Raw genomic sequence first — 21,784 nt, 5'->3', positions numbered from 1 at the left:
TGGTAATGTTGATGGAGATAGGTGATGGTGGTGGGGGATGGTGATGGAGGTGGGGGTGGAAATGGGTGATGGGGATGATGGTGGTGGCGGGGGATGGCGACCGTGATGTGGCCTGTGTTTGACCTGAATTTCTGCCGGAAGTTTGCACTCCAATCCAGTGGAGTGGTCGCTTTAGTTTACACCATGTTTTGTTACCTGTTGATGTAAATGTCTTAATGCACCTCTTGTATGTATATTGTCCACCGCTCCCTCCCAATTCCATCTCCACATGCTGCACGGTGGCATCACCGGATGCCAAAGGTGCCCCGGCAATGTCTTGCGTTGGAGGATTTGTAATTTATTTATTTTATTTGACATGGGGTGGTGTACTTTGAATGTGCCTCTCCTTGTTCATTTTCCTTTGTTTCACATCGTTCATCACCACGTGTGTTGAGGTTACAATAAAAAAACAAAAATGTTCCCCATGAAATTGCAAAATCGACCCGATCACTAACTCGTGAAATCTGAAAGAAAGAAATGGATTTGTACTACCAGTAAACGCGAGCCAAAAATCCGCACAATGGCTTGAAGTGTACATCCGTAGCCATCATTTGGACAAATCTGTAGCCCCCTAAAATTTTTGGCTCATTCACCTATGGCGCCAACCCTTTTGAACGAAGTGTGACCGATACACGGACGGACGGACGATTCTCCTTTTACTGCATTAGATTGCCTCGTCATTTCATCCGTGTGACACAGTCCGATTTATCACAGTAAATCGTTACTTTAACAAGTGTTTCTCTTTGAGCCTGGTGTGGTTTTTAGTGGTTAAGGCGGTGGCTTGGGATTCATGGGGTCCTGAGTTCGAGCCCCGCTGGCTGCTGAGTTAGCATCAGGTGGGTTGACTCAGCCTGTCATCCTTCCGAAGGTTGGTGAAATGAGGACCAGTGTACTGGAAATTATCCCTGCAGGGTCGAAGGCGACTAAAGGGTTGGTGTCAGGAAGGGGATCCGGCCGGAAAGACATTGCCACAAGAAAGGGTACCGTGATTGGAGCCCGCAAAAAGCTGACCCCTGCTCAGGGATAAAGGCTTTCGAATGGTGTGATGATGAACAAGTGTTTCTCTTTCAAACTTTGCAACAACTCAACATGTCAACTTAACTGAACCCACATCCTTTTGTTGTTGTATTTTTATATATTTGGAAGCAAAATGTATTCCTTTAGCTTTTATGTTTGTCATCTTTCACACAGCACATAAATGGCCCCTTAGCACTAACGAGCAACGTCTCGTTATTGCTCTTTTGCCTCCATGCTGCTTGCTCTCTCTCATCATTCTCTTAATTAACGTTCTTGGAACAAATAAAAATGGAACATATGGTGCTGTTGTCATGTCTTTCGCCCTATGAACAAGAGACAGCTGTATAAGCCCAATCGAGTGAGTTGTGGTGTCGCCAACCCCAGATTTTGGAAAGTGGTAAATGGCAGATTAATCCTGGTGGTTAGAATCACTGTGCCTAAATGTGAGGTGTTGCCTTGAATCTTGACCTGATGTGAAATATTTTGATGATGTGTTCATCATCACATTACAGGGAGTTCGTCCTGGAATAAGAGATTATAATGGGTTGACAGGATAGCTTAGAGGTAGAGCTGTGTAATCTGGGTTTCATTCCCAGTTCAACCAAAAGTTGTCTTTTTTCTTCTCGTTTTCTGCTTGTTTAGGAATCGTTCTCTTGATTCCATCCACGGAAGTCCCTGTCTGCCAATGCATACTGACACCGGCTTTAATGAAGACAAGTGTTTTGCATTCTCCTTATAAGCATTCATCCTGGGGCCTTGCAGGCAGGATGTTGCATCAATGTGTGCACTTTCCTTTGGAGTAACCTCAAGCTGGGAATCCATCATCATCCCTAGTATCTGGTGGATGTTGGAGCATTCCATGGTGGACTTCAGAGACCTCGTGGCATCTTTTGGAAGTGGATATAATTGTGTGCTGACACACTGGCCAGATTCCAAATTCCTGCCCTAATGTGCAGGACTCCGACTTCATGTAAGGTGGGTTAATTATTTTAGTACCATCAAGTCTTTGCCAACTTCTAGTGACATTCGTTGAATTTCTCTAAACAATAAGGTGGGTGGCTGCCCACAACTAGTGATTGCCACCACTGATTTATCAGGTCATGTTTTGGGTCTGTGTGAACAAGTGACCATATAGTGTTCCCAAAAGATGAGTATTTAATGGCCACAATTATTCTCACCTCATGGGATTGGCCAGGGACAGTTTTTGCCTTGAAAATCTTTTACCAACTGGCTGACCCAGCTTGACATGCAATTCAGGTTAGAGCAAGAATCAGGAAGTTGGTCAGGGTGCCAGCTAGTTATAGCTCGCTTACTCTTTGCAAATGACGTCATACGATCTTTAACATCCATAAATTAAAGCTGGAAGACCAGCCCAGTTTCACGTCCATCCGAGGAACAGCACACAACATTGATACCTCGTCCTGCCTGTGAAACACCAATGTGACCGTTTATAGCTGAGCTGACATTTGAACCAAACTCGACAGCTCAGAGGTGAGTGTGGATACCTCGAGGCATTTTTTTTAACAGCACATGTGGAGGGTCAAGCCCAAAAACCAAGGTGGGCCCCCTGTATGGAAAAGCAATGAAAGATGATTGGGCCCACAGTAAAATAAAGAGTGGGTGAGGGGCCTCATGGAACTTTGCAGACAAACAAGTAGCATTCCAGATGGCACCAACAGGGCAAACTAGTGGCCTTGGAAGGGCCTCCTGGAATACGGTGTTTGATGCGGCTCCAGTTGAGAAGTTGCAGCGAAGAGGACCCAAGATTATACGCGAGATGATGAGGCATGCTGACAGGACATTACACCTGGGTTCAGGCCTCGAGGGTTCTGGTGACAAGCCTGTGAAAACAGCGACTCCACCAGTACCCTGTAGCAGTCATTGCAGAACCAGGAATGTTATCTGTAAGGCAGAAAAACCCCCCAAGAACCCACAAATCCTCCATCTGGTATCTTGCCCCATGAGCTTGCAACATAACCAATGTTCTGCTGGTGCAGTAGTTCTTAACCCCCCCCCCCCACTAACGAGCTGATCTCTGACTGAATGCCCCCACTCCCTGATGTTTAAGTGCACTGAATATTATTACAGTTTATTAAATGTGACATCAATATAAGAACAAAACAAAGACTTCTTTCACTTACAATTTTATTTAATAATTACCAAATACAACCCGTCGCTTCACTGATGGGTGTTTTTAAAGAGGGGGGGGGGGGGTTGGGAGAGAGTTTATGGAGAGAGAGGGCAGAGGGAGAAGGTGGTGGAGGGGGGAGTTGGAGAGAGCTCTGCCTCACCAAACGTTGCTATACACCGTGGAAGGCAGGGGTGCGAGAATGGGGTGACAGAGAGACAGAGTGAAAAATAAATGAGAGAGAAGGGTGAAGGTGGGGTTAGCAAAGATAATGTTATGTTATGCTTAATGACCGAACACACACACACAAAAACAAATTCATGTCAGAACAGCTGTACACACAATGACACAACAGACTTTGTCAAGTAATCCACTGGTATATCTACAAAAACTTTAACATCCCATTTCCAGAAAATGTGTGGGAACATGAACCAAAAGTAATCACTGAAAACATGGACTTACTGCTCACGTATGACCGAATGATCCAATTGAGTGTGGACATCGAAAACAAAGCATTGCGACCACATATCATACCTAGGTACAAAGAAATAAAAAGAAGAAGGCATTGCTGATTGAGGTGTTAATAGCAGTGATTTTTGGACGAACGATACAGAAAGGAAGAAAATGACCAAACACCAAGACCTTAAGAATGAAGTGAAAAGATCCTGGAAGTTGAAGAATGCCAAAGTTGTACCAGTGATAGCTGGACCTACAGGAATGATGACAAAGAACCTCACAGAGACAGTAAACATAGGGGCAGTACCCCTGGGTGCTCATCTTGTCGTGGCTGGATAAGATAACCAGGCAACCACTGGTAGGCATGGATGACCCACAAAATATATAATGGAGAAGAAAGTAAATACCAATGGATTTTTGTTTTTTTAATGCCATAAACAAACTTTGGTTCATCACGGGTAATAAAGGTTTTGTTTTTTTTGTATACGTTGTCAAGGCTCGCATGAGAGCTAACACACGTCGCACAACAAGGGGGGGGGGCAGGAGAGGAAAGGACAAAACAGTGGGGAACAGAAACAGGAGATCTGTGGAAGGGAGAGGGATGGGGCAGGAAACACAGGGTAACGAAAAGATGGACACCACAGGGACTTTTAGGTCCTTACACGACAGGGAGCTTTCGGGAGGAAAGTTGGGAATTCGAAGGAGTTGGGTTTGGGGTGGATTAACGGGGGTAGAAAAGATTGTGGTTTTGGATGGGGGAAGATAAGAGGTGGTGGCCAACAGCTGTTTTGAAGACCTCGAGGGAAGAATGGGATTGAAGAGAGTGTGGGAGTTTATTCCAAAGGCGGGGAAAAAGAGCAATGAAAGAGTGAAGGTAAGCAGTGATTCGTGATTTTGGTAGATTTACCAGAAGGGGGATGTTGGCGGACCTTGAGCACCCTGCAGAAATATGTTGGGGACATATCACAGACAGGGCAGGGTGGGGGGGGAAGAGACCAGAGAGAAGACGCTAGAAGACAGAAAGACCACCGAACTGCCTGTGGTGAGAGACTGAGAGGCCCAAAGACTCAGCCTCATCGCGGGAGATGCCAATGATCCTAAATGCCTTGGTTTACACAGCGTGAAATCGAGAAAGGTGGGAGGTAGGAGCACCAGCCCAGAGGGGAGAGCAGTACTCCATCAAGCTGTGGACAAAAGCTTTGTATGTGGTCAAGAGCTCAGGTGGGCCAAGAAAGGACTTTGCACGACGGAGGATTCCCAGTCAGCGACTGGCTTTGGAGGCCAGTTAAGGTTGTGGTCAAGTTTCATAGAAATTGTGTGTGTGGTTTCAGAAAAGAAAGCAAGTGCATATTTTGGGGGGCAACCCCCTTAAACTCCCCCATAGCAAATGTCATGAACAAACTTTAGTATGTCATGGGTCATGAAGGTTGTAGTGAAGTTTCATTGGAATTGTGTGCATTGTTTCTGAGAAGAAAGCAAATTCCTCTTGGGGGGGGGAGGGGTGGATGCAACCCCCCTCCCCGTAAACTCCCTCTGTAGACTCCTTCAGACCCCCTTTTTGTTCCATCATGGGTGATGAAGGTTATGGTCAAATGTCATTGAAATTGTATGTGTAGTCTCTGAGAAGAAGTTGTAAGTATTTGTGCACGGACAGACTGACGATGTGCCATCACATCAGCTCCCTGGAACTACTTTACAGGTGTGCTAAAAACCATCCGAGGGAATATTCTTGCAAGCTAACTTCAGTTGGAAGCTGTCCAGGTCTCAGTGACGATCCTGATGAGAGCCCTCGGCACGAAACTTTGAGGACAGAAAACTTCACAGCTTGGTCCATAAATAATGACCCCTTTCCAAAATGAAGGTGGATACGTTGAGCTCACCCTGGGAGGACTCCATTCCACATATGTAGATATGTAGATACCCACATATGTAGATACCAATCAACGAGACACACACACACACACACACACAAACACACACACACACACACACACACACACACACACACACACACACACACCATACACATAACATACACATATACATACACACTCACATTGACATGTATCAAGACAGATTATGCCCCGATCGCCATTGTTACTGAGGGTTTCTAACAAATGCGTGCCAATGCATTGTGGTGGGAGGGGGTAGGAATCACCTTAGTTGGAAGACCAAATAAAATAATGGCGGTATCCTTTTCAAAGCTAACTGCATGACCATTGGACTGGGTCCTACCCCCACCAGCACAAATAATTATCAAAGCTCAATTGCAGCTGACAAAGCCTTCAAATGCTTGACTTGAGAATCAAAAAACGCATACTCTTCATCCAATAGTATGTTGGACAGAGAAGTGACGGATAGTGAATATATAGAAGGATATACTCAAACCCCCAAAAAAACAAGAAGAAAAAAAAATGACGTTGCCGCAATCTTTTCAACTTGGGAGGACAGGCCATCATGTGATTTACTTTGAGGGCTGCATGCAAACTTGGGGGTGGGTGGAGGGGATGGGTGTGTGGTTTTGAATGAGATGATTTCCACAATTAAGCCAAGAGAAAGTATTGCCTTACTACCCAGTCAGGAACATCACAACCTGTGCACAGTTTGTTGGTAAGATTCAGGTCCTCAGTCCTACTTACATCCCATCTGCATCAACAGTGAATGTAATCGACTCGATACATTATGACCATCAGACCAAGAATAGGGCTCCTGAGTCACCTAAAAGCCCATCTGCTTAAGGAGCAGTTGACTGCCATATTCTTGTACTGTATGAGGGATTGCCAAGATCGTGCAACTTTTCAGCTCTTCCACCATGGCACGACTGCCTGGTTACCCCATTTCAGAAGGTAATGCATTTTTATGTTGTAGGAGGAAATAAGGTATTAGAGGAACGATGTTGAATTCGAAGCATCTTTTGCCCACCGGTCTGGCAGGTTGTTGGAAGTTGTTTTCAGAAACCCAAAAGCACTCTTTGCGCAAACTTTTCTCAGGAAAGCTTTCTCTGACAATACAACGAATGCGTTTAAGCAGAAAAATCTATCACGTTGATTTCAAACTCTTCATGTCGGATTCAATTTGTCAGCAATTAATCTGTGCACGTCTAAGTCTTCATATGGTCAGCTGCAAATGAACACGGCAGACAAGTTGAGGCATAACGTGGAAGTGCGAGCCGAGGCAATTACGATCTTCCAGCATTCCCTCCATTAATGCCTGGGAACATGTGTTGCTGAAAACTTTGCTGCCTGGAGTGTGTTCGATTTGCACTTGGTTGTTGGTCTCACTTCTTGTTTGCATCAGTTGCAGCTGGATTGGTTCTTTTCTTATTTGGCATCAGGGTGAGGCTGAACTCGAACCTGCAATGGAAGATGCATTTGCTGATCTTAAACTTCTCTCTGGATATCGTCAAGTGTGACAGCATGTGTGTGCTTCCATGAGTTCTCCTTTATCTTGTTTGATTAAGTGCCAATCAAGAGTGTATTTGTGCACTTAATGTATTTGAACAGATCATCATGGCCTCGTGCAAGCTTGTGTCAATAGAAATTGTCATGTTTGGGGAATCCCTCCCTTGCCTGAGAGTATTCAGGTAGAATTCTTAACGACCCCACGATTGCTGTCGCTGAATTCGTGTTTTCGCCTTCTGCTTCGTTGGATACATCTGACTCCGATGCTCCATCTGAATGTAACAGTGATTGTTCTGCAAACACTCAAACCTCGTTGGCCTTTGCTCTTTATAAAGGGGATTTGCTCTGGGGAATTAAAGGAAGAGTTAAAAGGAGTTTAATTTTCAAAACACCACTAACACTCCAGCCACCTCCTTGCAGGTGGCAAATATTGAGGATGCCCTGGGTGGTACACGCAAAGACAGCCTTGGAACGAGTCGAGTAACATGTCCTTTTACCGTCCGAGGTTCGCAATATGGGCTCCAGAGGTGTGTTCAAATGCCCCCAGTCAATAGTAATTAAATGAAAAGTGAGTTGTGAGGTGTGATGTCCACCCCCCCTCCCAACCCCCTGCGTGTGCCACGCTATACCTGCAGAGAAAACGTCCTTTGCCAGATGTGCGTTCACTCCCCTCCGTCTGCTCCGAACCTCCACGTGGTGGAATCAACTGGGTATTCTTGGCAGTTCTCCCTGGCTAAGCTCTTTTTAATGAAATTCTCTCCCACAATGTCATTTCAATGAGCTCTCTGTGAATCTTTTTCAACTTTTATTTTTTTTTCTCGCTTACACTCTGTGCTGTACTTTTTCGCATGCATCTCCTGAGTGTGGCCTGGGAGAGGAGTCTGTTTGACTTTTCAGGTTTGAATCCTCTAAAGGAAGCTGTACTTTTTGTTTTTCTCGTGGTGCTTTTAATTTCCTGAACCCTGTTCGCGGTATCCTGTGTTTGCCAATAACTCAGAAGATTGTTGATCGTATGGGATTATACATCTCAAACTTCTCTCTTATTCCATCTTTTAGTACGGCATGCCATTATTGGTTTGAAGGTCCAATTGTGGGAGGGAGCTTTCCTCCAGAGAGTTCTGAGTGTCACTGGAAAGGACAAGGAATGAATACCCATCAAAAGAGGTAAATAACGGTCCATATTTACCTTAGCATACAGAACTATGACTTTCTATAAAGGAATGATTTTGTAAAATGAGATGGAACTTCGGTTGCTTTATACATGGGCCTTCTCTGCTTGTTTATCCTATAGAAAAAAAAAAATATATATATATATATATATATATATATATATATATATATATAATGCATGGATAAAACACTTTCTTATGGTTATTCTGGCTGCTTCTGTTTCCCCTCATCAACACTCGAAGCAATTCCTACATCCATCGTTCTGAAATACCTGTTCCTGCACCACCTTCAATTTCAATACACTCCCAGCAATTCCTGCAATCCCTGCACTTGCTATACTCACTCCCAACTCTTCCTGCACTCCAAGCAATCCCTTCACTTACTTTGATTTCCTGTTCTGCCTAATTCCACAGGGCATGTTTTTTTTTTTAATGAATGCACAGTTTCCTTTAATATATTCCATGAGACGAGAAGAGACAATAAACGCCCACCTCCTGTTACTGACTTCCTTTGGTTATCCTCAACCCAAAATCACTAAGTTGTCACGGTGAGCCAAGATTCCATTGCAATTTGGCGTTCATTTCCACCGCTCAAACCCTAACCGACTTCTTGGCTATTCTTTAGCACTGATAGAGTAATGAGTTATTGGCTTTTGCAGTTACTCGAGAGAAAGTATTGATAAGTTAATGCATGGAGTCCTAATTACTGATCAATACTGACTGGCAGGAAATGTTGTCAACCAGTACTTATCCTGGCTCAATATGTGATCGTCTAAGCCATTTCTAAAAAAAAAAAGAGGTGAATTCCTTTTGCTGACGATTGTATTTGATAAGAACGAGTGCAACCCATTCGTATCAAATAGAATCATCAGTAAAAGGAAATGGATGGCACCTTTCCTACTCTCCTCTGAGGGATCTGCTTCCAAAGTTAGGTGAACGATTCTGGACTTGTCTCTTGCCATCGATTATTATTGGTCACTCTTAGTTGTGTCTATTGTTGTAATGGGGAAGATTTGTGAAAAAAAATTGTGTTTTGTGGTAAAAGCACCAAATTTGGCAGAAATCGTATTTGGTTTGATATGTACTGAATGATTTCAGATATCGTGCCAAGCTGAATATTTCCCCTGAAGCCCATAATTGGAAAAATACAAGATGGCCACCGCACATTTTGAAAAATCCATTTTTCGAAAAAAGCACATTTTGAAATTTTGAAAAACCGCACACATACCTCGGTGATTATTTTGTCCGTCCGTGTTAATTTTCTCTGTTTTCTCTGCAACCGCTTATCCGATTGACGCAAAATTTTCAATGAAGGTGTGACTAATGTTGAATGTTTTTGTGATAGTTATGGCATCATAGGTCATGTGGTGTGGTAGCCATGTTGGAAAAATGAAATAACTTTGGACCACTGTATTTCGAAAAAGCTCCATGGAAAAAAATTTAATCTTGGCACGTGTCGAGTACTCCCCATGGGAAATGAGTTTTTTTTTGATAATGTCATGTGATGCTATGATATCATAATTGCATACATTGAACGCTTATCCGATCAGTATGAAACTTTTTAAGGGTCATCTCGTGCTAAATTGTATGGGGGGAAAAAAATTGAAGATGTCTTCGGTCACATGGTTCAGCAGCCATATTGTTTTTAATATGTGCATGGCTCACAAAGTGGGTATGCTGTGGTATGTTTGTGGGAAATTTCACAAAAAACTATTATGAGGTATTTAGACAAACCATCAATGGTCAGAAATGAAAGTGGACATCTTGGGGAACCTGTAGAAACCGGCAATATCATACTCTCCATTTCCCTGTTTTATTAAAGATGAATTAAAGCAACAGAATACGGGTATTTTAATTTTAGAAATGTTAGTTTGATTGGTAAAAATTTTATTTTACTGTACGTTTCTTATCTGACAGTTATTTTGAGTGTGGTGACTCAGAATGTGAACTTTGGTGACTCTTTTATGTTTTGATGATGTTTTGTCTCCCTATTCGGGTTTTCTGGCATCTACCCTATCTGATGAAATAATGGTTTCGTACATAACGCTTCGTGTCCACTGCATCGAGAAAAATAAGGAGTCCAGTGATGATAATGTTTGTTATGATTTTTATTCCAAATCTCCCTTAATTTCTTGGAAATATGACAAAGTCTCACGGCAGAAAAATATAGATCAAAATTGTGATCAGAAAATACAATTCGGACCGCAAGTAATCCCTTCTTGATTTTTGTGTCAGTCCCATTATGTACGAATCATCATCTCTCGTCGGACGCAAATAACGCTAGCTGGAGGTATGGTGTGTCGTAGTTGCCTCTAAATTTGATTTCTGTAATTTAAAGCAATGGTGGGACAATACTAAAACACACAGACTCTTGCCAGCAATACCTTGCATATAGTGCTCAAATTGAGCAAAAAAGTAAAACACTCCTTGAGGATGAAATCCTAAAACTGCAGGAATAGCTTCATGGGACAAATAATATAACCCATTTTAAAATAGAACAGCAAATCCATGGAAAAACTTCTCTGCTGATTTCTATATCTGAAAAGCGAGCACAGAGTGCATTTATACGGTTAAAAATGAAATGTATACACAACCTTGATTCCCTAACAAAAATTTTCTTTAACCTTCATAAGGAAATTGTGTCCCCACAGATAATGTGGCTACTTCATAATGGGAAGCTCCTTTGTGAGGACATTCCAATCAGGCACGCTGCTTGGAATCATTTCAACCAATTGTTTGCACGTCATAACATAAATCCAGATGCTATATCTGAACTCGTCTCCTCCCTCCCAACCTCAGCAGAAGAACGGAAACAACAGCTAGAAAGCCCCCTTTTCCTGTGCGAACTTACTGCTTCCCTCATTACCCTGGAACATGACAAAGCTCCTGGACTTGATGGGCTGACAATAAATTTTTATTGTACTTCTGGGACTTTCTTGGACCTCACCTATTACAGGCCTTCAATGAAAGTTTTTAATGGATGGGCAACTACCACGGAGCTGTCGGAGAGCAGTCACCTCCTTAATTCCAAAAATGGTGACTCTCAATTGATTGAAAACTGGCGTCCCATCTCTGTTCTATGTACAGATTACAAAATTTTAGCCAAAGTTTTATCTTGTCATTTAAAAAGTGTGATGAACCTTTTAGTAGTACTAGTAGAGCACCAGTCTTTTTGCATTCCTAGACATACTATTTTATCCGTGACACAATTCGGTTTTGTAATAATTTTAAAAAGAATGTTGACCTAGTTTTTATTGACCAAGGAAAAGCCTTTGACTATCGATCACACCGATCTTTTTAGAATCTTTGAAGGCTTTGGCTTTGGTCCTATTTTTATATCATCTATCTATAATTCCAGCAATCTGTGTGTGTGTGTGTGTGTGTGTGTTTGTGTGGGTGTGTAACCGCTGTTTCTCCACAACCTCTGGTCCGATCTAATTGAAACTTGCCAGGTATATTGCTGGGGACCTGAGGATGTGCCTTTTCAAGGTTTGATATTAATCGGACAAGTGTTTCCCAAGTTATGTCCATTTATTTACCAACCAATGACAGGAACCGTTGCTGTGGCCATTTTTTTATGAACCAATGGCAGGAAGCGTTGCTGCGTAGCCATGGACGATGGGGAAGAGAAACTCAGCCGCGTTCGCCATTATGGGTTTCTTCTCTTCTCTTCTCTTCGTGTTTTTCCTTTATTGCGAAAAGGCAAAATACGTTGGCGCGAATTGAATAATAGGCCATTAAAAGCCTCCGTATTCTTGCCCTGGATGAGGAAACAAAGAAGAAGTGCCGTTTCCTCAGCGATGTTGTTTATGAAGAGGTGTTAACGAGATAAAGGTGTGTACAATGTACATAGAGACGATTTTTATTATTATTTATTTATTGAAGAAAAATTGTTCCAAAAATAATTTATCAAAAAAAGTGCACAACTTTTTTTGTTTCCAATTGTCAAAACGCTGTGGCCTTTGGAAGTGCTAAGGAATTCAGCTCTACTCGACATGCTTGCCAACAAAATACATGTCAATTTGGTGGTAAAAACGATTCACAACGACAGGTTTCCTTACTCATTGCTCTGCAGTCTGCATTCAACCCCTTCATTTGTCATCTCATTGACCTCATTTCATCTATCTATAATTCCAGCAATCTGTGTGTGTGTTTGTGTGTGTGTGTGTGTGTGTGTGTGTGTGTGTGTGTGTGTGTGTGTGTGTGTGTGTGTGTGTGTGTGTGTGTGTGTGTGTGTGTCTGTGACCACTGTTTCTCGACAACCGCTGGTCCGATCTAATTGAAACTTGCCAGGTATATTGCTGGGGACCTGAGGATGTGCCTTTCCAAGGTTTGATATTAATCGGACAAGTGCTTCCCAAGTTATGGCCATTTATTTACCAACAAATGACAGGAACCGTTGCTGCGGCCATTTTTATCAACCAATGACAGGAAACGTTGCTGCGTAGCCGTGGTCGATGGGGAAGAGAAAATCAGCCGTGTTCGCCATTACGGGTTTCTTCTCTTCTCTTCTCTTCCCTTCGTGTTTTTCCTTGCGAAAAGGCAAAATACGTTGGCGCGAATTGAATAATTGTCCATTAAAAGCCTCCGTATTCTTGCCCTGGACGAGGAAACAAAGAAGAAGCGCCGTTTCCTCAGCGATGTTGTTTATGAAGAGGTGTTAACGAGATAAAGGTATGTACAATGTACATGGAGACGATTTTTATTATTATTTATTTATTGAAGAAAAATTGTTCCAAAAATAATTTATCAAAAAAAGTGCACAACTTTTTTTGTTTCCAATTGTCAAAACGCTGTGGCCTTTGGAAGTGTTAAGGAATTCAGCTCTACTCGACATGCTTGCCAACGAAATACATCTCAATTTGGTGGTTAAAAACGATTCACAACGACGGGTTTCCTTACTCATTGCTCCGCAGTCTGCATTCAACCCCTTCATTTGTCATCTCATTGACCTCATTTCATCTATCTATAATTCCAGCAATCTCTGTGTGTCTGTGTGTGTGTGTGTGTCTGTGTGTGTGTCTGTGTGTGTTTGTGTCTGTGTGTCTGTGTTTCTGTGTGTCTGTGACTGCTGTTTCCCGACAACCACTGGTCCGATCTAATTGAAACTTGCCAGCTATATTGCCGGGGACCTGAGGATGTGCCTTTTCAAGATTTGATATTAATCGGACAAGTGATTCCCAAGTTATGGCCATTTATTTACCAACCAATGACAGGACACGTGCTGCGTAGGCGTGGCCGATGCGCCATTTAGTTTGCAATCACAGGACACGTTGCTGCGTGGGTGTGGCTGCGTAGGCCGGTGCACGGCCGGCCGACGATGACGTCACGTGCCGTGCTGGTTACGATGGGGATCGATCGGTGCCTTAGTTACCGTGGGGTAGGAGTGCCAATGGTAAATGGCAGTGAATGTCATGGCAAGCAAAGACAGGGAGGTAAACTTGATTTTAATTAACTCTGTGTGTAAGTATCACAGCAGTTGTTACTTCATTGCAAGCGATAATTCGTGGAATGATGTGAACATTCCGTACGGGCACGCACTACTTTTGGATAGTGAATTTTGGATAGTTTATGAGAGCGAAGGAATGGCCTGTAAGTTGTTTGAAAGTTTTTTTTTTTGCATGTACGGCCATGCACATATGGGCACGCGAGAGCGAAGGAACAGCCTGTGTGGTTGTTGTTTCTGGCACGCAGTTTGAAAGTTAAAAAAAAAATTTTGTATGTACGGCCATGCACGTACGGACACGCACGTACGGACACGCACGTACGGACACGCACGTACGGCCACGCACGTACGGACATGCACGTATGGACACGCACGTATGGACATGCACGTACGGCCATGCACGTACGGCCATGCACGTACGGACATGCACATACGGACACGTAGGTGAAGGAACGGCATGTGTGGTTGTTGTTTCTGGCACGCGGTTTGAGTTTTTTGCGGGGGGAGGGGGGGAAGTTTTGCACGTACGGCCACGCATCTACGGGCATGCACTAGTATATTAAACTTTTATACTGAAGCATATCTAGTCAACCAAGTGCTATGCTCTCCCATTGCTATACAATGGGGTGTGCGACAGGGTTGCCCTTTATCTGGGCTTCTGTATTCTCTCGCCATTGAACCTCTTCTAATTTCAATAACGTACTCACCTTTCCGCCTTTACTGGATCTATCCTCGCTTCATTGCTTAGTCTCTACTTACGCAGATAATATTTGTGGGGGTTTTTATCACAATGCTGACGTTACTGTAATGGCTCAGACATTGGAGATGTATTGTCAAGCTTGTTCTGGCCAGTAAAGCTGGGGAAATATTTATGCCCTTTGGGCTGGGGTTGGAGACTGCCCACCAATAACCTTACCAGGAGGATTGAGCCAGCATCAAAATGGAGTGAAACCACCTTGGAGTTTTTCTGGGCGATCACACCTTTGAGCTACAGAACTGGGCAGGACAACTAGACCAGGTGACGCAAAAACTAACCCGCTGGAAAGGACTCCTTTGTAAACTCTCCTATCGTGGAAGAACCCTGATAATCAATAACCTGATTACCTCCATGCTATGGCATAAGATGATATCCCGACAACCTCCTGACAACCTCTTAACCAGGCTTCAGAGAAACATAATCGACTTCTTCTGGAATGGGAAGCATTGGTTACAACCTGCCGTAACTTACGTGCCGCTTACTAAAGGTGGACACGGTCTCATTGACATTCGTAGCTGAATTATGTGCTTCTGGCTCCGTTTCATCTTGCAACTTTGATATGGTGAGGAGGCTTTATTATGGAAGCTGCTGACACACTGCCTACTACAGACTGCAGGCAGACTTGGATCTGCCTGGGGTCTCAATATCTGCCATTATCTTTCCTGGGAAAGCCACATTTCCAACCTGGTCTCCAAAGCCAGTCGCCGACTGGGAATCCAACATCCTGCAAAAGTCCTTCCTCGGCCCACTTGAGCTCCTGACCACATACAAATCTTTTGCCCACACCCTGATGGAGTACTGCTCTCCCCTCTGGGCTGGTGCTCCTGCCTCCCACCTTTCTCGGCTTCACGCTGGGGAAACCAAGGCATTTCAGATCATTGGCATCTCCCATGATGAGGCTGAGTCTTTGGGCCTCTGACTCTCTCACCGCAGGCAGGTCGGTGGTCTTTCTGTCTTCTACCATCTCCTTTCTGGTCTCCCCCCTCCCCGCTCTCTCTGCGATTTGTCCCCACCACATTTCTGCAGGGCGCTCAAGGTCCGCCAACAACCCCCTTCTGGTAAAACTACCAAAATCACGAATCACTGCTCACCTTCACTCTTTCATTCCTCTTTTTTTCCCCGCCTTTGGAATAAACTCCCTGACTATTTTAAATCCCATTCTTCCCTCCAGGCCTTCAAAACAACTGTTCACCACCACCTCTTATCATCCCCCATCCAAATCCTCGATCTTTTCTACCGCCGTTAATCCACCCCAAACCTATCTCCTTCAAATTCCCTGCTTTTCTTCCTGAAAGTCCCTGTAATGTCCATCTTGTAAACCCCGTGTTCCTCGCCCCATCCCTCTCCCTTCCACATATCTCCTAATGTCTGTTCCCCACTGTTTTGTCCTTCCCACTCCTGCCCCTCTTGTCTCATGCCCCCCCTTGCTGTGCGTTGTGTGTTAGCTTTATTAGCGTTCATACGAGCCTCGACAAGGTGTACAAAAAAACCCCAGCTTAAACGAAAGAGCACTAATCCAGCGTTTCACTGATGCTGGCCTATTCCGAGTAAAGGACCTCAACACCGGAGCTGTGAATCGGTGGCCTCGCGCTACTGCACTGGTGGAAAGAACCGGAGTAAGGTCTGGAAGAACTATCTCACGGTTTCTTCAAGGAATGCTCTACTTGCTGCAGCACTCGACAGAGTATTAGACCTTCACCCGGAACAACTGCTGAAACCAAAACCGGCCTTTTTACACAAACTCGTTGTGTACTCTTCAACAAATGATCCCTCACCTGGCTTAGACAAGCCTATCAACCCTCCATTATCTCTCACCTCCTTTTCAAAGAAAGATTGGTGCAATGCCTTCATCAAAGTTTCCCATGCAGTGGTACTATTGGAGTACCCGAGGTTTTGATGGCAAGAGATTCTATCTTCAACACCACCCACCCAACCCAACTGGAAAGGGTTTTATTTCCTACTTACCCCAAAATAAGCTGTAAGATATCCAATGGAAATTAGTTCACTGGGCTTCACCTTGTAATGTTTTACTGAACCGTTTCTCTGCCTCTCATGCTTACCTCTGCCCTTTCTGTGCGTCCATTGAAACGTTACCCCGTATATAAACCCTCTTTAATCTCCTCCAACAAAATTTTAATAAACCTGGTTTTCAATCTAATTACAATGTTTTTATCATTGGTCTTACTGGCCCCTCTTCCTTTAAGAAAGTAGTTTTCGTAAATTTTATAATTGGCCAAGCGAAGTTTGCAATTTACAAGCCCAGGAAGGCAAAAATGGAGAATGCTGCTATTACCGCTCACAATGTATTACTTACTTATAAAGCTATTGTGAGTGAAAGTTTAAAACTTTATCACTGTTTTTACATAATGAACAATAATTTACCACTTTTTGAGAAAAAATGGGCACTCAAAGATGCCATGTGTAAACTTGTTGACGGCTTCTTAATGATTTTCCTTTCTCCCCAACCATGAATTGTTGACTTTTTTTTTTCTTCCTCCTTTATGACTATCATGTTCTGAATTACTGAAATTGTTGAAATACTGACCCTGTACACCCCTTTTATATATATATATTTTTTTTTTATAATAAAAGGCATAAACAGTCAGTCTCCCTCTCTCCTCATAACCTCCCTCTCTCTCTCCTAATATTCTCCCTCACTCTCCCCTCATGTCCATCCTCCCTCCCTCTCTCCTCACAACCTCCCTCTCTCTCTCCTCATATCCTTCCTCCCTCTCTCCTCATGTGTGCCCTCCCTCGCTTTCTCTCCATATCCTCCCTCCCTCTCTCCTTATATCCTCCATCCCTCCCTCTCTCCTCATGTCCTCCATCCCTCTCTCCTCATGTCTGCCCTCCCTCTCTCCTCATGTCCACCCTCCCTCTCTCCCCATATGCTCCTCCCTCTTTCCTCATATCCTCACTCCCTCTTTCCTCATATCCTCACTCCCTCTTTCCTCATATCCTCATATATCTCCTCGTATCATATAGCCAGGCAACGACGGGTATCTTTGTGTATATATCTATATTGTGACAATTGTGGGGGTAGATGGAAGAATCTAATGAGGATTATAGCATTGTGTTAAGTTGCTTGGTCCATGGACATGGAGGAGGCATCTTGACGTGAGTAAGTAGGATATGAGGATATGAGGAGAGAGGGAGGGAGCATATGAGGAGAGAGGGAGGGAGCATATGAGGAGAGAGGGAGGGAGCATATGAGGAGAGAGGGGGGAGCATATGAGGAGAGAGGGAGGCAGCATATGAGGAGAGAGGGAGGGAGACTGACACTCAGGCTGAATGGCAGAGAAGCAAACTGCTCTCTCACTTCAGAACTGGTCCTCCATCTCTGCCTTCCTTGATATTTATGCTATCTGCGGATTCTTCCACAAAGTCCTGCTTTCCTTTGGGCACAAATTTATCACATTTTGTCTGCAGTTATCATACACATCCTCTTTCCCCTGGTACACTAAATCCTGCGGTAAGGCAATTGCTTTCAAACAATTTTCCTTTTTTTTCTTCTTCCTGGAAGGCAAATCAGATTGAATTGCAACCTCATATCATCCCACTATTATTAAAAAGGCAATTTTCTGTGTGTATGTATGTATATATGTTTTTGTACATCTGAAGAATCGTAGAAAAAAACAGGACTAGCCCAATCTCCATCAAATTTTGGATACATCTTGGTAATACCCAGGTCATGGACACAAATAAACCCCCCTTCCACAAATGGATGCACACAAATGTGTTCAGTCTTGCTGTTTTCGCAGTCCACTCTGTTTTGCAGTTGAGAATTGCCACAGCCAGGGATTGGCAGCGATGAGTCAGTCTGGCGACGAACAACCAAATCGCTTATTTTTTCCTGTAACATGTCGCAGGTCCATGAGAACTCTGCGTTGCTGCTGCTGTTACTGTTGCTGTTGAAGTTGTTGGGGGTCGATTTTTGAAATGTGCACCCATTGGTCGAATAGCCATTGGTCAATGTGCACCCACCCACATTTGTCGCTTGACTCCACCCACCAGGCACCCAGACTAAATAATGTGGCCTCCCACCATCCTGGGCCTAAGATATCAGGCCTGTAGGCTTTTGCTGGTTATATACTCCCTAGGTTTGTTGCATCAGATTTCAATTGGCTTTGTTTGGGTCGAGTGTTATTCATGATGAGGGACCCCGAAAAATGTAATCATATGTCAAATAATAGAAATGTTTAACCAAGCCCGTCAGAACTCGCAATACGTCAGAGCACGCAGTATGTCAGATTTCCATTGTTTTTTTGGGGGGTTGAGTGTTCATGACGATGAAGGACCCCAGAAAATTTAATCATACGTCGAATAATATTTACGTTTAGTTAAGCCCGTCAGACCTCACGGTGCATGACCACATGATAATTACGTTACGTAAATTACCCCCCCCCCCCCAAAAAAAAAGGCCTTATGTAGTTTTTGATTGGCCCCATGTGAGGGCGAAACAATTCATGACCGGGCGACGAATCAGCTCGTTCTGATATAACCGGATGATATATAGCTGATATATCATCACTTCGTCTTCCTTGGATGAACACTTTGGATGAACACTTCGTCTTCCTGGATAGTTTGTTGCTCTGACTAACATTCACACTGATTTGGACCCGAGCAATTATTATATGTGGACATACAGAGACATGACAAGATTAAATAGACACCTTAAATTTATTCATTTCATCTGTATAAAGCAAGTTTTACTCAGTGGTTTGTACTAATATTCAACTATTTATTTGCAGAAACGAGTTTCTGGGTCGTGTATGACAATTAGCTCTGTCTCAAACCCAGGGAGCACACGACCTTTTGCAATTTTCAAAGAGGACGAATTGTTGGCCAATCGGAAGGTGGAGTCAGCCAGCGGCAGATAGCTCAGAACCTTGGCATTCCGCTTTCTACGGTCAATCGGGTGATTGTGCTATTCACCAGCGAAAGTAAAGAATCCACAGCTTCCCGTTTTGGTCGACCTGGGCCCTCAGAAAGATGTCTTCGAGCTGTCAAGCGGTCCATTGAGAAAACTCCCCATTGCAAGGCAGCAGATGTTGCAGAGGAGGTCCAAGTTAGCTCAAGAACTGTCGTGTGGTACCTTCATCAACTGGGCTACTATGGGAGAGCAACTTGGAGAAAACCTCTTCTTAGATCAGCCATCATTCAAAGGAGAAAGAAGTGGGCTGACGAGATGGGCACCAGACCCTTGGAGTTTTGGTAAACTGTCATTTTTTTTCAGATGAGTCCCAATTTGCTCAATTTTCTGACACTGGACGTGTATGGGTCTGGAGACTTCCCAGTCAACAGTTCTCTTTGAACCGATTGCTGCCAACTGTCAAACACGGTGGTTTTTCAGTGATGGTGTGGGGAGCAATCTGGAGCGCTGGTCGGTCAGAGCTTGTGGAGTGTGTTGGCAACATCCACTCTATGACATACATTTATATCCTCGAGGATGGACATCTCCCTGTCTTCTCCACTGGTCAGATTGTCAAAAACAACACTCTGTCCATGGAAGATGGAGCTCCATGACACACTGCAAAAAAGACCAAAGAATGGCAAGGCAGAAATGGGATCCAGCGACTTCCATGGCCAAGTCAGTCTCCTGACATGAACCCCATTGAACACCTCTGGGCCATATAGGATCGAGCTGTGCGGAAAAAGTCCAGGAAAACAACATCACGGGCAGAATTGCGAACCCGTTTGTGTGAAGTCTGGGCAGAAATCCCACAAGAGAAAATTTCAGAACTCGTTAGTTCTATGTTTGAAAGAGTAAAAGCATTGAAATCTGCAAATGGCAATTCTACCAAATACTCGTGTAAGTATAACCAGAGTGGTGTCAAAGCCACCCAATGCTCGCCTGTTTATACATTTATCGTTTTTAAAAGACTAGTGTAATAATATTTTTTATAAAGCATTGCAGTGAAGTCTGAGCCAAATAATTTTAAAGCAATATATGTATTTGTATATTGTAATGAGTAAAAATAGTGTGGTAGAAAAACATTAGAAAGGAAATAACTTGCACCAAAAACTTTAACATTTTCACGCTCACACTGATGCTGACGCTCACGCTCACGCTCACGCCAGGGGTATCGCTATAGCTCTCTGTTCTTCGAACAGGTGAGCTAAAAGTGGATCAAATGTTCTTCAAATGTGAAACAAATAATTCTTTAAAAATAATGGTGTCTATTTACTTCTGCCATGTCTCTGTACTGTGAAGGACAATGAGTGAGTTACATCATATCCCCACCAGAGCTCAGTGGAGTTCCACACATCTGTCCAAAGATCTTTTGTCTTGTACCCATGTTTTTGTATTGGACGACACTCTCAGGGCTTCTCTGCATCCTCCCTACCAGGGCCCCTTCCAAATCATTACCAGGAAGGACATTACTTCATCCTTGATTTTAATGGAAAGTCTGAAACTGCCAGTTTAGACAAACTCAAGATCTTTTGTCTTGTACCCATCTTGTACCCATGCTACGTACACGTATAAAGAGTCTGATACAACTCATCCCACTGCTTTTGCAGAACATACTCCAGCTACATCAACTTGTACTCTTCCTGTGAGCCCACACACAAGAGCACCGAGTTCACCCCCATCGACATATGCATCATACGTGAGGAAAACTCGTTCCGGCAGACATTCCATTGGCTTCAGAGATTTGTGCAGGTATTTAATTAGGGCTGACGTCTTCATCATCGTTGATCAGTGAAAGGGGGGGGGGTGGGGAGGTAGTGTTGTGACATTAATTTTGCTCTACATTTTGCTAATATTTCTAATAAAGCAAACGTGAACACTCGTGGCCAATCGGTGGGGTCCCTCCAGGGAGCCAATGGACACGGAGAATGCTGCGAGGTCCTCTTTAAAAGGAAGCTCATCGTCATGACATGGCGGAGTTCTCACACATGTCCTTACAAGCCTTTTCTCATTCCTATTCACGAGTCACTCACCATGTCAGTATTTGGTGGTGACCTTTTGTTCAACATCACCAAGACTATGAAGCTGAAAACTCTCAGGATTTAGTTTGATTGGCTGAATGAATGACCATAGCGACAACGAACGAGTTTTCTCCTCTGTTTGCCATCTTTGACACCACGAAAGTGGCAGTGGCTCAATGCCAATAGATTTTCTTCGTCACCAGCCGCTGGGGAAACGACGAAGAAGTAATCATCACCAGGACTTCATTTATATCATGACATTGCGTTTTAAATGTGAGTGAGATTTATTCTGTTCTGGTTTAAGCATCCTCATCACCTGGTTGAAACACCATAATCGTAACCAGCACACTGAAAGGAATCATCCAGATCAGAAGATCGCTTAAGAATATCAGAAGACCTTTTGGCCTATGCTGACCTCAAAAATAATTAGTGCTTTAA

At 43.6% G+C, this 21,784-nt stretch overlaps 1 long non-coding RNA gene across 1 annotated transcript; it reads left to right on the top strand.

Annotated features, from left to right (window-relative positions):
- The first annotated feature begins 1,702 nt into the window (after positions 1-1,702).
- On the top strand, positions 1,703-21,067 carry LOC147018457 (uncharacterized). Its single transcript, XR_015062802.1, has 3 exons — positions 1,703-2,031; positions 8,098-8,205; positions 20,936-21,067. It is a non-coding gene; the product is annotated as an uncharacterized LOC147018457 (long non-coding RNA).
- The last annotated feature ends 717 nt before the right edge of the window (positions 21,068-21,784 follow it).

The sequence above is a fragment of the Eptatretus burgeri genome, chromosome 10 (assembly GCF_056783735.1).
Source record: "Eptatretus burgeri isolate ZD-2024b chromosome 10, Ebu_testis_v1, whole genome shotgun sequence".
NCBI lineage: Eukaryota > Metazoa > Chordata > Myxini > Myxiniformes > Myxinidae > Eptatretus > Eptatretus burgeri.
The sequence above is the reverse complement of the archived record's forward strand: the minus strand, read 5'-3'. Positions and strand labels throughout refer to the sequence as shown.